This window comes from Sapajus apella, unplaced genomic scaffold (genome assembly GCF_009761245.1).
Source record: "Sapajus apella isolate SASKATOON/1434 unplaced genomic scaffold, GSC_monkey_1.0 scaffold103, whole genome shotgun sequence".
Taxonomy (NCBI): domain Eukaryota; kingdom Metazoa; phylum Chordata; class Mammalia; order Primates; family Cebidae; genus Sapajus; species Sapajus apella.
In genome coordinates this window covers 2,834,206-2,848,032 of record NW_022437043.1, presented here as the reverse complement: position 1 = coordinate 2,848,032, position 13,827 = coordinate 2,834,206, and the positions used below count along the sequence as shown (strand labels likewise).

General features: G+C 39.1%; 1 pseudogene across 1 annotated transcript; it reads left to right on the top strand.

The window, feature by feature from the left end:
* Positions 1–1,320: 1,320 nt before the first annotated feature.
* On the top strand, positions 1,321–2,387 carry LOC116536749 (annotated as a pseudogene). The gene has a single exon (XR_004262780.1). The product of XR_004262780.1 is annotated as a Y-box-binding protein 1 pseudogene (transcript).
* Positions 2,388–13,827: the final 11,440 nt, after the last annotated feature.

Genomic DNA, 13,827 nt, shown 5'->3' with positions numbered 1-13,827 from the left:
AGTCTTGGAGATAAACAGATACCTAAAAACCAAAGGAAGAGGAGGAGAAGACATTTGGGAAGGCTGCGGATTCTCTCCCCTAGAACTTGTACCCCCAACTATAGCGTGAGGGCCTTCTGAGAAGTGACATTCCTCTGCACCGAGCTGTACCAGCTGCAGAAATGACTTATGTAGAATCTCCTCTGCGTTCTTCTCACAGGGCCCTTTCTATATGTCTCTCTTATGATTTCATTTTTGCAAGAAATGAACGCCACATAGCCCCTCATCGTCTCTCCCTCACCAACACTGTCTAAGGCTTTTGGAATGTTAGCAAAGTGTCTTCTACTCCTCCCAAGCTCAAGTGCAAATGACAGAAACTATTGCTGCAACTGGGACTTTGCTAAGTGAAAACAAGAAAAGGGTTTCAAAAATTCCGTCCTCAGCCAACTCTATTCCTGCTGAGTTTTCTCAAATGAATTCCTTGATGCAACAATGGAGATCACACAGTTACTGTTTATCTACCCTGAGTGCTTTTGAAACACCAGGACCCCGATAGCCAGGCCCTTCACATGGGCCCCAAGGCACACACCCCAAGAGCACAGCTTTATATTACCCTGCAAGCTGTGGCAATCATCCAGATGCTACATTCCCTGGGCATCTTACCAGGGAATCCTTTTCAAGAGTGTCGCTTGAGATCTTTGACTCTTAAACCAAGGAGTGGCAAAAGCAGCTTGTTTTTCACAGCATTCTGTGCAGGTCCATGCTGAGATTTAAATGACTGTCCCTAGATAGAGGAGAGGGACAAACCAAGAGTCCCTGAGCCTCCAGGCCTGAACTGAGAAAATCCTACCTCCTGTTTCCACTCCAGCTATGTAAAGCTATATACAGCCTAAATCGGTGTCATGGAGCAGTGACAAATTCATCAGACCTATCTCCCATCTCTCTGGGCCAAGCTTGAAGGGAGGAGAGAGGAAAAAAAGGAAGGTTTCTTTAAAATGGTGAGGACTTCCTTGTGCAATTTCTTTAACAGCAAGGGAGGCCAGCACCTGCAAACAAGCCAGCAGAGCTATCCACCAAGCAATGGAAGAGTCTTATCTCATGACACGCTAGTAAGGGGACCTGCTGGAATGTGCTTTGAGGAAGTGTTGCCGCCAGCCTAGCACTAAGGAACCATGCTGACTGAGCAGCTGTCAGACCTGCCCCACCGGTACCTGGGAGTCCAATAACCAAAGCATGGACATACCATGGAACCAGAGTGATGTCCCCTCAGTGTAGAAGGTTACCCTGCATTTATGATGAAGTAGTGGCCCTGTTGCCAATTTGCATCACATTGATGCAGTGTAGGAGATGGAGAGACTGTGGAGTTTGATGTTGAAGGAGAAAAGGGTGTGGAGGCAGCAAATGTTACAGGTCCTGGTGGCATTCCAGTTCAAGGCAGTAAATATGCAGCAGACAGTAACCATTATAGACGCTATCCACATCGTAGGGGTCCTCCAGGCAATCACCAGCAAAATTACCAGAATAGTGAGAGTGGGGAAAAGAACAAGGGGGTCAGAGAGTGCTCCCGAAGGCCATGCCCAACAATGCCGGCCCTACTGCAGGCAAAGGTTCCCACCTTACTACATGCGGAGACCCTATGGGCGTCGACCACAATATTCCAACCCTCCTGTGCATGGAGAAGTGATGGAGGGTGCTGACAACCAGGGTGCAGGAGAGCAAGGTAGACCAGTGAGGCAGAATATGTATGGGGGGTATAGACCACGATTCCGCAGGGGCCCTCCTCGCCAAAGACAGCCTAGAGAGGACGGCAATGAAGAGGATAAAGAAAATCAAGGAGATGAGACCCCAGGTCAGCAGCCACCTCAACATCGGTACCGTTGCAACTTCAATTACCGACGCAGACGCCCAGAAAACTCTAAACCACAAGATAGCAAAGAGACAAAAGCAGCCGATCCACCAGCTGAGAATTCGTCTGCTCGTGAGGCTGAGCAGGGCGGGGCTGAGTAAATGCCGGCTTACCATCTCTACCATCATCCGGTTTATTCATCCAACAAGAAGAAATAAGAAATTCCAGCAATGAGAAATGAACAAAAGATTGGAGCTGAAGACCTTAAGTGCTTGCTTTTGCCCGTTGACCAGATAAATAGAACTATCTGCATTATCTATGCAGCATGGGGTTTTTATTATTTTTACTTAAAGATGTCTCTTTTTGGTAATAACAAACGTGTTTTTCAAAAAAGCCTGGTTTTTCTCAATACGCCTTTAAAGGTTTTTAAATTGTTTCATATCTGGTCAAGTTGAGATTTTTAAGAACTTCATTTTTAATTTGTAATAAAAGTTTACAACTTGATTTTTTCAAAAAAGTCAACAAACTGCAAGCACCTGTTAATAAAGGTCTTAAATAATTGTCTTTGTGTAAAAAAAAAAAAAGAATATGCTGATCATGAATTTATTTAAATAGCTTAAAGCTCCCACCTTAGGAAGCAGAGCCAGAAACAAGAAGGAATTTTTGTGTAAGTGATTTGTTGGGGAAGTGCTCTTGGAAGAAGGGGAAGGAGGAAGGCAGAATTGAGCAGGAAGTCAGAGGAGTTAAGCAAGGATGTGGTCTCAGCTAGAGACTAGTTTCGACCTCGTCTCAAGGGGAAGCTCTGGAACAGTATGGTACCACAGAATGAGCCCCACCTTGACATATGGGGGCTGCCTTTTGTATCCCCTTGTTGGTCATTCATTGTCTGAGGTTTTCAGGGACAAATCTCCAGAGAAGGTAGCACCAGTGATTTGCCAACAGCTAAGGGGATAAGTTTGGGAGGGGGAAAAAGGAGATCTAGGTAGGGTGCCAACTGCATCCACTGCAGTTCTCCTCTACTTAATGTGATTAAGAAGGCAAAAGATAACATGGCATAGCCACCAAGAGGGCTATAAGTTTGTGTGTTTGTTTTGTTTTTCAAAGAAAAACAGCAAATGTTGGTAATGATACGGGGAAATTGAAACCCTCATTCATGCTGGTGGGAATGCAAAGTGGTACAATCCCTTTGGAAAACAGATTGGCATTCTTCAAAAGATTAAACAGAGAGGTGACATTTGATCTAGTAATTCCACTCCCAGGTATGTACCTGAGAGAAATAAAAACATAAGTCCACACAGAAACACATACACAATTGTTCAGAGCAGCATTCTTGGCAATAGCCAAAAGGTGGAAACAATCTAAACGTCCATCTAGTGAAGTATGGATAAACAAAATGTGGTATATCCATTCAGTGACATATTATTCAGCCACAAAAAGGAATGAAGTATTGATACATGCTACAACATTGGATGAACCATGAAAACATCATGCTAACTTTAAAAAAACCAGGCACAAAAGGCACATATTATAAGATTTCATTTATATAAAATGTCCACAACAAGCAAATCCATAGACAGAAAGTAGATTAGTGGTTGCCAGGGACTAGGGGAAGGGAGAATGGGGAGTGACTGCTAGTGGATACAGAGTTCTTTTGTGGGGTGATGAAAATGCTCTAAAATTAGACAGTGATGATGATTATGGAACCCTGTGAATATAATAAAAACCACTGAATTGTACAATTCAAAAGAGTGAATTTCATGGTAGAGGAGTTATGGCTGAGTAAATTACTTGTTTTAAAAGATGGCACTGCCAATTTCCTGAGCTCTGCATTCTTCTGGTATATGGTGTTGATGTTCCACATATATATGACCTTAGAAAGCTAGTTCACCTTTAGGAAGGTCTTCAAATTATGATTACAGAGTATTTTTTGTGAATGCTACAGAATATTCATTTCTGAGCATATTTTATCTCCTGGAGAGTTTTATAATGACACTCAAACTGGTTCTTTTTGGTTTTATTGGTCTACTTCTACCCTTGCAGGGGCCAGTGAATCCATGGTGCCAAGCTGTCAAAGATGAAAAGTATGTAGATTTAATGCTTCTGGTAAAACAGAAAGTTCTCATAAAATTGGAAGATTTTAATACCCTGGAACCCCCAGTCATTGCACATTTACTATGAACCCTCAAAGTTTTTTAAAAGATAGGTAAGCTGTTTTTCCAGCTACTTCAGTCATTCTGGGGGACCTCAAACACGTTTTCAGAAGTAGATTATTTCAGAATTATAGATTTAAATGAGGTGCAAAGCTGCTTTGTTATCAGATGACAAGCTGTCTTACTGAGCTAACAAGACATGGGATACCAAGAACATAGACTACAGGAAAATGCTACCAAAATAACTCTTAAGATCTTGACAAATGAAATTAATACATCAGGCTTTTTCAAAGGTCGATTTCCAAACAGGAAGAAAAACTCAGTTATACTAGGGTTGGCAATAGCCAAAGGAAATGTATCCACACAAAGAGGGTTGATTCTGGAAACACGGAATCAAAAAAGAGGGTCAGGATCAAAATTGGCAGTGTCTACTCAGCACTATCAAGGCAGAAAAGGTATCTTGGCCCATGAACATAGCTTACCAGACCTTGCAGCAGGTGGTCTCTGGGCTAGAGGTTGCTGCATTTAGCTATAGAAACTGAAGCTAGTAGATATTAAAATCATCCAGCCACCTCCTCCCTCTCTGGTTCCCTATCCATCAGCAGCCTTCTGGTTACACCAGGGCTTCTGCTGGAACTTCTTACCCAGATAGAATTTATTAACTTGTGAAAAAAACAAAACTTAAATTTTTCATTATAGATTTACATATTAGAGCTCTGGTTTGTATATCAGTCTCCTGCAACTTGGTTTAATGGTAGTCAGTCTCATGGGGTGGTTCAACTCTAGATCCAGCCATATACTCCTCTTCTCTAAGGATATCAAGTTAGAGACATGCTAAGTAGGGGACTTCAGAAACATAAGCTAATTTATACATCCCTGGGCCCAAAGGTACAGAGTCTTGACTTTGAATGAGTTGACTTAACTGAGCCCAGCTCCCAACATGTTCCCTCCAAAGTCCATTCAGTTGGCCCACCCAAGGTGACCCTTTAACCACACACACAAAAAGAAAAGTCTCTTTCCCTTGTGAGAATACTTTTAGAAAAGTTGCTTCTGTCTTTGGTGTATTTCTTTAATTTGTAGACAAACTGTCATATCACATTGCCTAGATGGTCATACAACTGGACATATTTTATTGAGTTATTCATTATGAGTAGAGAAAAAATGACCAAAACAAAAGCTGACTTCATTGACTTTCTTATGCAAGGCCATGTGAGCCATGCTATAATCAACTCCCTCTTAGTCTCACCCAACAGTATATCTATCTACAGCCACATCTATTATGCTGAAGGTGCAGGAGAAGGCAGGGGCTACGTTTTTTGTATCTTTATATCCCCAGGGCTGAGTACAGTGCTTGGCATACAGGAGATGCCAAATTAATATTTGCTGGATAGATGATCAAATGAATGAATGAATACGTTTCATGGGTAAGAGAAAGTTTGGAAATGAGTATCATTGGCCCAAGAAAGTAGAGACGAGCATGTCATGTTTTGGAAAGATTTCCATTCCTCAACTGATTCAAATACCAAAGTGCTTGTGTTTAAAGGTTAAATATGTATTTATTCACCTCTCCACCCAAAACATGATTGATGAATCATCTCTCTCTCTCTCTCTCTCTCAATCTCTCTCTCTCTCATACACCACATACTCTCTCTTGCTCTCAATCTTTTTTCCCCCGGGAGCTAACATTTGCAGTTACACTTTAGTCATGCAGCACATTGATTAGATTGTTCATGTATTAGTTTGCCTGGAAAAGAGATAGTATTGAAGAAGCCAGAGAGAAAATGAGAATCAAGAGGCCATAATCTCAGAAGAAAATTCTCACTCTTCATATCCTAGAGTGGTGATGGCATATTAACAGAATGGGAGTACCCAGCCTAATTCAATACCAGCATCTTTTTCTTCTTTTTAGAAACAGATAAGTCACTCAAAAAAAGGGGTTGCCCCCCTTTTCTCTTCTACTTAGATATCCAGCTCCCTGTTGAATAATAGATCAATGTAAAATAAAATATAAATTCAATCCCTACTCTCGGAGAATTTACAGTTCAAACACAAGCTAGAAAAGATTAATCTTTAAGGAAGGGCCAAATTTTTATTCAATCTTTCTAGAATATCCTGGATAAAACTCTAATTACGCATTAAAGCTTCATCTAAGATTAATATGGATGTAGATATATTTGCCTCCTTCTATTTGCCTTTTGCCTTTTCATTCATGATCTATATTATAGACTCATATGTTCTTTTAATAATATGGTCATTTGTCTAAAATTATAGACTCTTTGAAGAAATTTTTCTGTGCTAAGCAGACTTTGAAGGATTTTGAATGACTGAATAAACCAATGGACTTATAAAGGCTCTAGAAGTCCCAAGATTCAAATGGCTTCCCAAGACAGTGAAAAAACATTTCTATTACTAAAAATATGGCAATGTAAAGATTAGCCCATCTCTCTTCATGCAGTGGAATCCATGTAGTCAAATTACTTCAAACCATCTAAGCCTTTAAAAGTGGCCTCCAATATGACTAGCTTAGAAAAAAATCCACTTTAGCCCACCAACTGAAGGTAGCTGATCAGCATTCTCAATCAACATATTCTTCTAGGTCAGTGCATCCCAATCTTGGCTGCACATGAGATTCACTCAGAGAGCTCTGGTGGTTGTCCATTCAACAAATCAGAATGCAAAGGATGGGACCAAGGCATCAGTAATTTTTATCATTGTTTGGAGCAATGTAATATGCAGGCAAGGGTTAGAATCACTGCTCCAACATAATATTTCTCAAATTGTTCCCATAGTCTACCAAAATAAAACTATCAGAGAACTGGTTAAAAGTGCATGTCTCTGGCTTCTACCACAGACCTAGTCAATGGGTGTTTTGGAAAATCTGTTAGTGGAACAAACCCTACACAGGTGATTCTTATGCACATTTTAACATACCTTGCAGATTAGCTTTTTCAAATCTATTCCATGTCCCTTAGATCGGTGGTTCTCAAAGTATGGCCTTTGACTAACAATATCATCATCACCTGAGAACTTGATAGAAATGCAAATTCTCTGGGGGCCCCTATCCCAGACCTACTAAATCACAAACCCAAAAATGTATGTCTTAACATACCCCCAGGTGCTTCTGATGCAAGTTCAAGTTTGAGCACTAATGCCTTATAACATGGCTTACCCAGAGCTAGAGGGTAGAAAACTAAAGATTACCTTTCCTGTACTGTCTTAGAGCTCACGTTCTTCTTGTGACCTGCCTTCTGCCAACTAGATGAACCTCTGTGTGGTTTGGAAGGTAGAAATAAAAGGGAGACTACACTTCTCTTGGAAAGTACAGCAGTAGAGGAAGCTGATCTTTCTGTGGTAGTAGTAGCAGAGGTTCCAGTGACTGGCTACTATTCTGGGGGTAGTTAGAGGCAGGATATAGACCCTCCTTTTGTTGGCATGAATCACATATGAGGCAGTGTGCCCTAAAGCCAAGAGTTGTGGCAGTGGCTTCCTCATCCCCAGGGGACAGCTGAGGTGGTGTGGTCCTGTAGTCAAGAGATAGGCCAACAGCATCCTGATTCCCCAGCTTCTGATCATTCCCCGGTAAAGGGAGCACCTCCCTTGGTGGGCTAGTTACATAGTATACTGGGCATCAATCCTGGAAGCTCAGCTTAGAGTCTGCTCCTCCAACCCTTACAAGTATTTTATAAATTTCCCAAGTCCTTTTATTCTTAAACTAACTAGAATACTTTTCATGATCTGTAACTGGACCCAGACCAGTGCTGCACTTTTATTTGAGGCCTATTATGGTAATTGCTGATGCCAATATCTTTCCCAGCAGCAAAATCCTGGAAGGTATGTTTGTAGAATAGTTCCAAAGTGGTATTACTGGGATAGAGACCATCTCAATTATTTGCTTATTATACTGGCTCCACTAACACTACGGGGTAGTTTTGGCCAGGTGGTGGGACCTGCCCTATTGTTTCTATCAGTACCCACCAAAATCATCCCAAATTAACATATAGTTTAAGTAAAATCTATTACTAAGCAAACACAAATTCAAGGCAAGTTTCCTAACCTCCTCTCACCCTACTTCAACTGCATCTAAACCTCCCTTCTATGCAAAAATCTGGAAACTGCCTTTGGCCAACTTTGTATCTGATTCTTGCTTAGCTCTTAAAATTCACAGATGATTAAGAAGAGACTTCCACCCTCCAACATTTTGCACACCAGTGTAGGGTGTAGAAAAGATTCCTTAAGGATATTTGTATTTATAGAAATACAAGCAAATGCCCACCAAATACTCTACTTCATTCAATTATTCAAGACATAAAGAAATTACTTCAATTGCTGTTACTAAACTTTTATGCTTTCTTAATTCAATAACTTTTCTTCTGGCCCAGAAATATTTTTACTTCTTTGCAGCTCAACAATGAAACACACACACACAAAACAGGTGTGGAGACCACAGAGCCTAGAATAGGGCAGATTCAAGAAGCATACAGCTAATGGATAAATCAGGTGGCTTAACCGCTTTCAATTGGACTACTAAAACATTCCCACGCCACTTTCTTGACGTTTGTATGCAAAAGCGATCATGATTCTGGCATAGCTCTTCATTGCATGAAGGACTACCATGGCTTAAACTGGAAGAGAGTTGATGTCAATGTCAGACCAATTATATCTATCAGAGACCAGCATGTATGCAATAAACAAGAAAAATCTGATTCCAGGAGAGTGGAGATGGTCAACTCTGTAACATTAAGAGTGGAGACAACATCTCAGGTGCAGTCTGTAGCATTCCTAATTCCAACATTAAGGCTTTATCCATTAGGATCAAGGTTTTACTTCCCAGCCAGAATATGTGGAGCCCTGGAAGTAAGCCACAGATGATACAAAACCACAGAATAAGATGATACGCCTCCCTTGAGAATCTGTTTTACTTGAAGCTTTGAGGAGACACACATTCTCTGCATATTTGAACAAATCTGCATACATTTCAGAGTGGAATTCAATCTTCACATTCATTTTAAAACTCTATTGGGATATAGCATGCACACAGAAGTGTACAGATATCACAAGAATACAGTTTGATGGATTTTTAAAAAAATTTTGTACATCCATGTGTTACCAGCAGAAACCTGCAGTTGCTTCTGTGTTTAGGCACTGACTACCAAGGGTCCTGAGCTGAAAAGGAAAAGAGAGAGAGATTTCCCCTGAATGGAACAGAAAGGAAAAGGAGAAAGGAGAAAAACAAATCCAAAATTTTGGGCCTACCTTCTCCTGGAATTTCTCCTGCCTGGCTCTCTAAAATATGTTACTGGTGGAGGATATCCAGGTTCTTGGCATCTTAAAGAATTGTACAAAATGCACAAACAAAGCAAGGAAGGAATGAATGAATTTATTGAAAATGGAAGTACACTCCAAAGTGTGGGAGTGGGCCAAAGCATATGGGCTCAAGGGCCCCATTACAAAATTTTGGGAAGTTTAAATACCCTCTAGAGGATTCCATTGGTTACTTGGTGTACACCCTATGTAAATAGAAAGCATTAAGTAAAGTTACAAAGTCACTTACTCAGTGTACACTTTATGGAGAGGATATTTCATGTCACAGCTGAAGTGTGAATTGGCCGTAGGTTCCCTGCCTCCAGACCCTATTTTCCTGCCTCACATGGAATCAACGCCCAGATCAAGAAGTAGAGCATTACCAACATCCCAGAACCCACTCTTGTGCCTCTTCCAAATGCTACTTCTCTGGGGGTAACCATTCTCCCTTCATTTAACTTTATGTAAATGGAGCTATACAATGTGTTTAGTATTTGGCTTCTTCAGCTCAATATTATCCTTGTAAAATCCATTTATATTGTTCTGTTCAGTTGAAGGTCATTCATTCTCATTGCTGTCTAGTATTCCATTGTGAAAATATACCACAATTAATTCTGCTGTTAATAGCCATTTAAGCAGTTTCCAGTTTAAAGTTATTAATAAGTGTTGTTGTAAATATTCTTTTATGTACCTTTTGATAGAAGTAAGCAGTCATTTTTTCTGAATGTATAACCAAGAATGGAATTGTAAGATCATAGGGTAAGCATATGTTCAGCTTCAGGAGACACCAAAGCAACCTTCTAGAGCCCTTATACCAAGTTCCATTTTTTTTTCATTTTTCAGTTTTTTACTTTTTAAATATGTTTAGAGATGGGGAGGGGTGTCTCACTATGTTAGTCAGGCTGGTCTCGAATTCCTGGCCTCAAGCGAGTGTCTTGCCTTAGTCTCCCAGAGTGCTGGGATTATAGGTGTGAGCCACTGCACCCAGCCATCAAGTTCCATTTAATTTAAAAAATTTAAGTGGAGACTCCAGAGAAATTTCATTCTTGGGAAGGTGGTATTTATTTTTATCAAGTACCCTATAGTTACTGGGGCTAATATTCATAATTATTTCTTTAAGAAATTGTAATAAAAATTGTTACAACCAGTATTAGTTCTCTGTTGCTGCATAACAAATTACCACAAACTTAACACCTTAAAGAATACACATTTATTACCTCAAGCTTTCATAGATCAAAAGTCCAGGCACCGTTTAGCTACTAGTAGACCTAAGAAATGAGATAGATAGCAACACAATCATAGTGGGGGACTTCAATACTCCACTGACAGCACTAAACAAGTCACCAAGACTGAAAGTCAACAAAGAAACAATGGACTTAAATTAAACCCTCAAAAAAATGGACCTACCAGATATTTACAGAACATTCTACCCAACAATTGCAGAGTATACATTCTATTCAATAGCACATGAAACATTCTCCAAGATAGACTATATGATAGGCCAAAAAACAAGTCTCAAGAAATTTAAGAAAAATCAAAATTATATCAAGTACTCTCTCAGACCACAGTGGAATAAAATTGAAAACTCCAAGAATTCTCAACAAAACACTAGTGAACTGAATCTATCAGCATATCAAAAAGATAATCCACCGTGATCAAGTGGGTTTTATATCAGAGATGCAGGGATGGTTTAATATATGTAAGTCAATAAATGTGATACATCACATAAACAGAATTAAAAACAAAAATCATATGATCATCTCAATAGACACAGAAAAAGCATTTGACAAAATCCAGCATCACTTTATGATTAAAACCCTCAGCAAAATCAGCACAGAAGGGACATACCTCAAGGCATTAAAAGCCATCTATGACAAATCCACAGCCAACATTATACTGAATGGGGAAAAGTTGAAAGCATCTCCCGTGAGAACTGGAACAAGACAAGGATGCCCACTCTCACCACTGCTATTCAACATTGTACTAGAAGGCCTACCCAAAGCAATCAGACAAGGGCATCCAAATCTGTAAAGAGGAGGTCAAACTTTCACTGTTCACTGATATATGATCATATACCTAGAAAACCCTAAAGATGCCTCCAAAAAGCTCCTAGATTTGATAAATAAATTCAGTAAAGTCTCAGGATACAAAATCAATGGACACAAATCAGTAGCTCTGCTATACACCAAGAATGACCAAGCTGAGAATCAAATCAAGAACTCAGCCCCTTTTACAACAGCTGCAAAATTAAAATAATTAGGAATATACCTAACCAAGGAGGTGAAAGATCTCTACAAGGAAAACTATAAAACACTGCTGAAAGAAATCATAGATGACACAGACAAATGGAAACACATCACATGTTCATAGATGGGTAGAATGAGTATTGTGAAAATGACCATCCTGCCAAAACAATATACAGATTCAATGTAATTCTTATCAAAATACCATCATCATTCTTCAAAGAACGAGAAAAACACCAATCCTAAAATTTATATGGAATCAAAAAGGAGCCCACATCATCAAAGCAAGACTAAGTAAAAAGAACAAATCTTGAGGCATAACATTACCTGACTTCAAACTAACTACAATGCTATAGTTACCAAAACAGCATGGTACTGATATAAAAACAGGAATGTAGACCCATGGAATAGAATAGAGAACCTGGAAATAAAGCCAAATATTTACAGCCACCTGATTTTTGAGAAAGCAAGCAAAAACATAAAGTGGGGAAACAACACCCTATTCAACACATGATGCTGGGATAATTGACAAACCACATGTAGAAGAATGAAGCTGGATCGTCATCTCTCACCTTATACAAAAATCAACTCAAGATGGATCAAAGTCTTAAATCTCAGACCTGATAGCATAAAGATTCTAGAAGAAAACATAGGAAAAACTCTTCTAGACACTGGCTTAGGCACAGTTCATGACCAAGAACCCAAAACCAAATGCAACAAAACCAAAGATAAGTATATGAGGCTTAATTAAACTAAAAAAGCTTCTGCACAGCAAAAGAAATAATCAGGAGACCCACAGAGTGGGAGAAAATCTTTGCAAATTATACATCCAACAAAGGACTAATATCCAGAATCCATAAGGAACTCAAACAAATGAGCAAGAAAAAAACAAATAATCCTGTCAAAAAGTGGGCAAAGGCCATGAATAGACAATTCTCAAAAGATGATATACCAATGGCCAACACACATATGAAAAAATGTTCAACATCATTAATTATCAAGGAAATGCAAATCAAAACCACAATGAGATACCACCTTACTCCTGCAAGAATGGCCATAATCAAAAAATCATAGATGTTGGCATGGATGTGGTGAAAAGGGAACGCTTTTACACTGTTGGTGGGAATGTAAACTAGTACAACCATTATGGAAAACAGCATGGAGATTTGTTTTAAAAAAACTAAAAGTTGATCTACCATTTGATCCAGCAATCCCACCACTGAGTATCTACCCAGATGAAAAGAAGTCATTATATGAAAAAGATTCCTACCTGTGCACATTTACAACAGCACAATTTGCAATTGCAAAACATAGAGTCAGCCCAAACACCCATCAATCAACAAGTGGATAAAGAAAATGTGGTGTGTGTGTGCATGTATATACACACACGCACGCACACACACACATATATATATACACACATCACATTTTCCTTAAATATATATATATATACACACACACACACACATACACACACACACCACGGAATACTACTCATCCATAAAAAGGAATGAAATAATGGCATTCAAAGCAACCTGGATGGAGTTGGAGATCATTATTCTAAATGAAGTAACTCAGGAATGAAAAACCAAATATCACATATTCTCACTTATAAGCAAGAGCTAAGCTATGAGGACACAAAGGTATAAAAATGAGATAATGGACTTTGGGGACTCAGGGGGAAGAGAGACAGGGAGATTAGGGATAAAGACTACACATTGGATAGTGTACAGTGTGCAGGTGGCTGGTGCACCAAAATCAGAAATGACCACTAAAGAACTTTTCAAAGCAACCAAAATCCACTTATTCCCCCAAAAACTATTGAAATTAAAAAAATGGAAAGAATGAATAAAATCTAATATTTGCTAGCTCACAGGGTGACTACAGTCAAAAATAATTTAATCATATATTTTTTAATTACTAAGAGTATAACTGAATTGTTTGTAACATCAATGATAAATGTTTGAGGGGATGAATAATCCATTTACCCTGATGTGATTATTAGGCATTGCATGCCCACATCAAAACATCTCATGTAACCCATAGATATATATACCTACTGTGTACCCACAAAATTTTTTAAATGATAATAATTTACAAAAGAAAATACTAGTAAACCAAATTCATCAGAACAGTAAAAAGATGATTCATCAAGATTAGGTGAGATTCACTGAAGGGATGTAGAAAGGGGTGCAGATAAAAATCAGCCAAAAATATGACAGACATCAAGATGAGGACTTCAAATTGTCCAACATTTTGAGGACTATGATGGTTACTGGTACCTTTCACAAGAGAATTTTCACTGGAG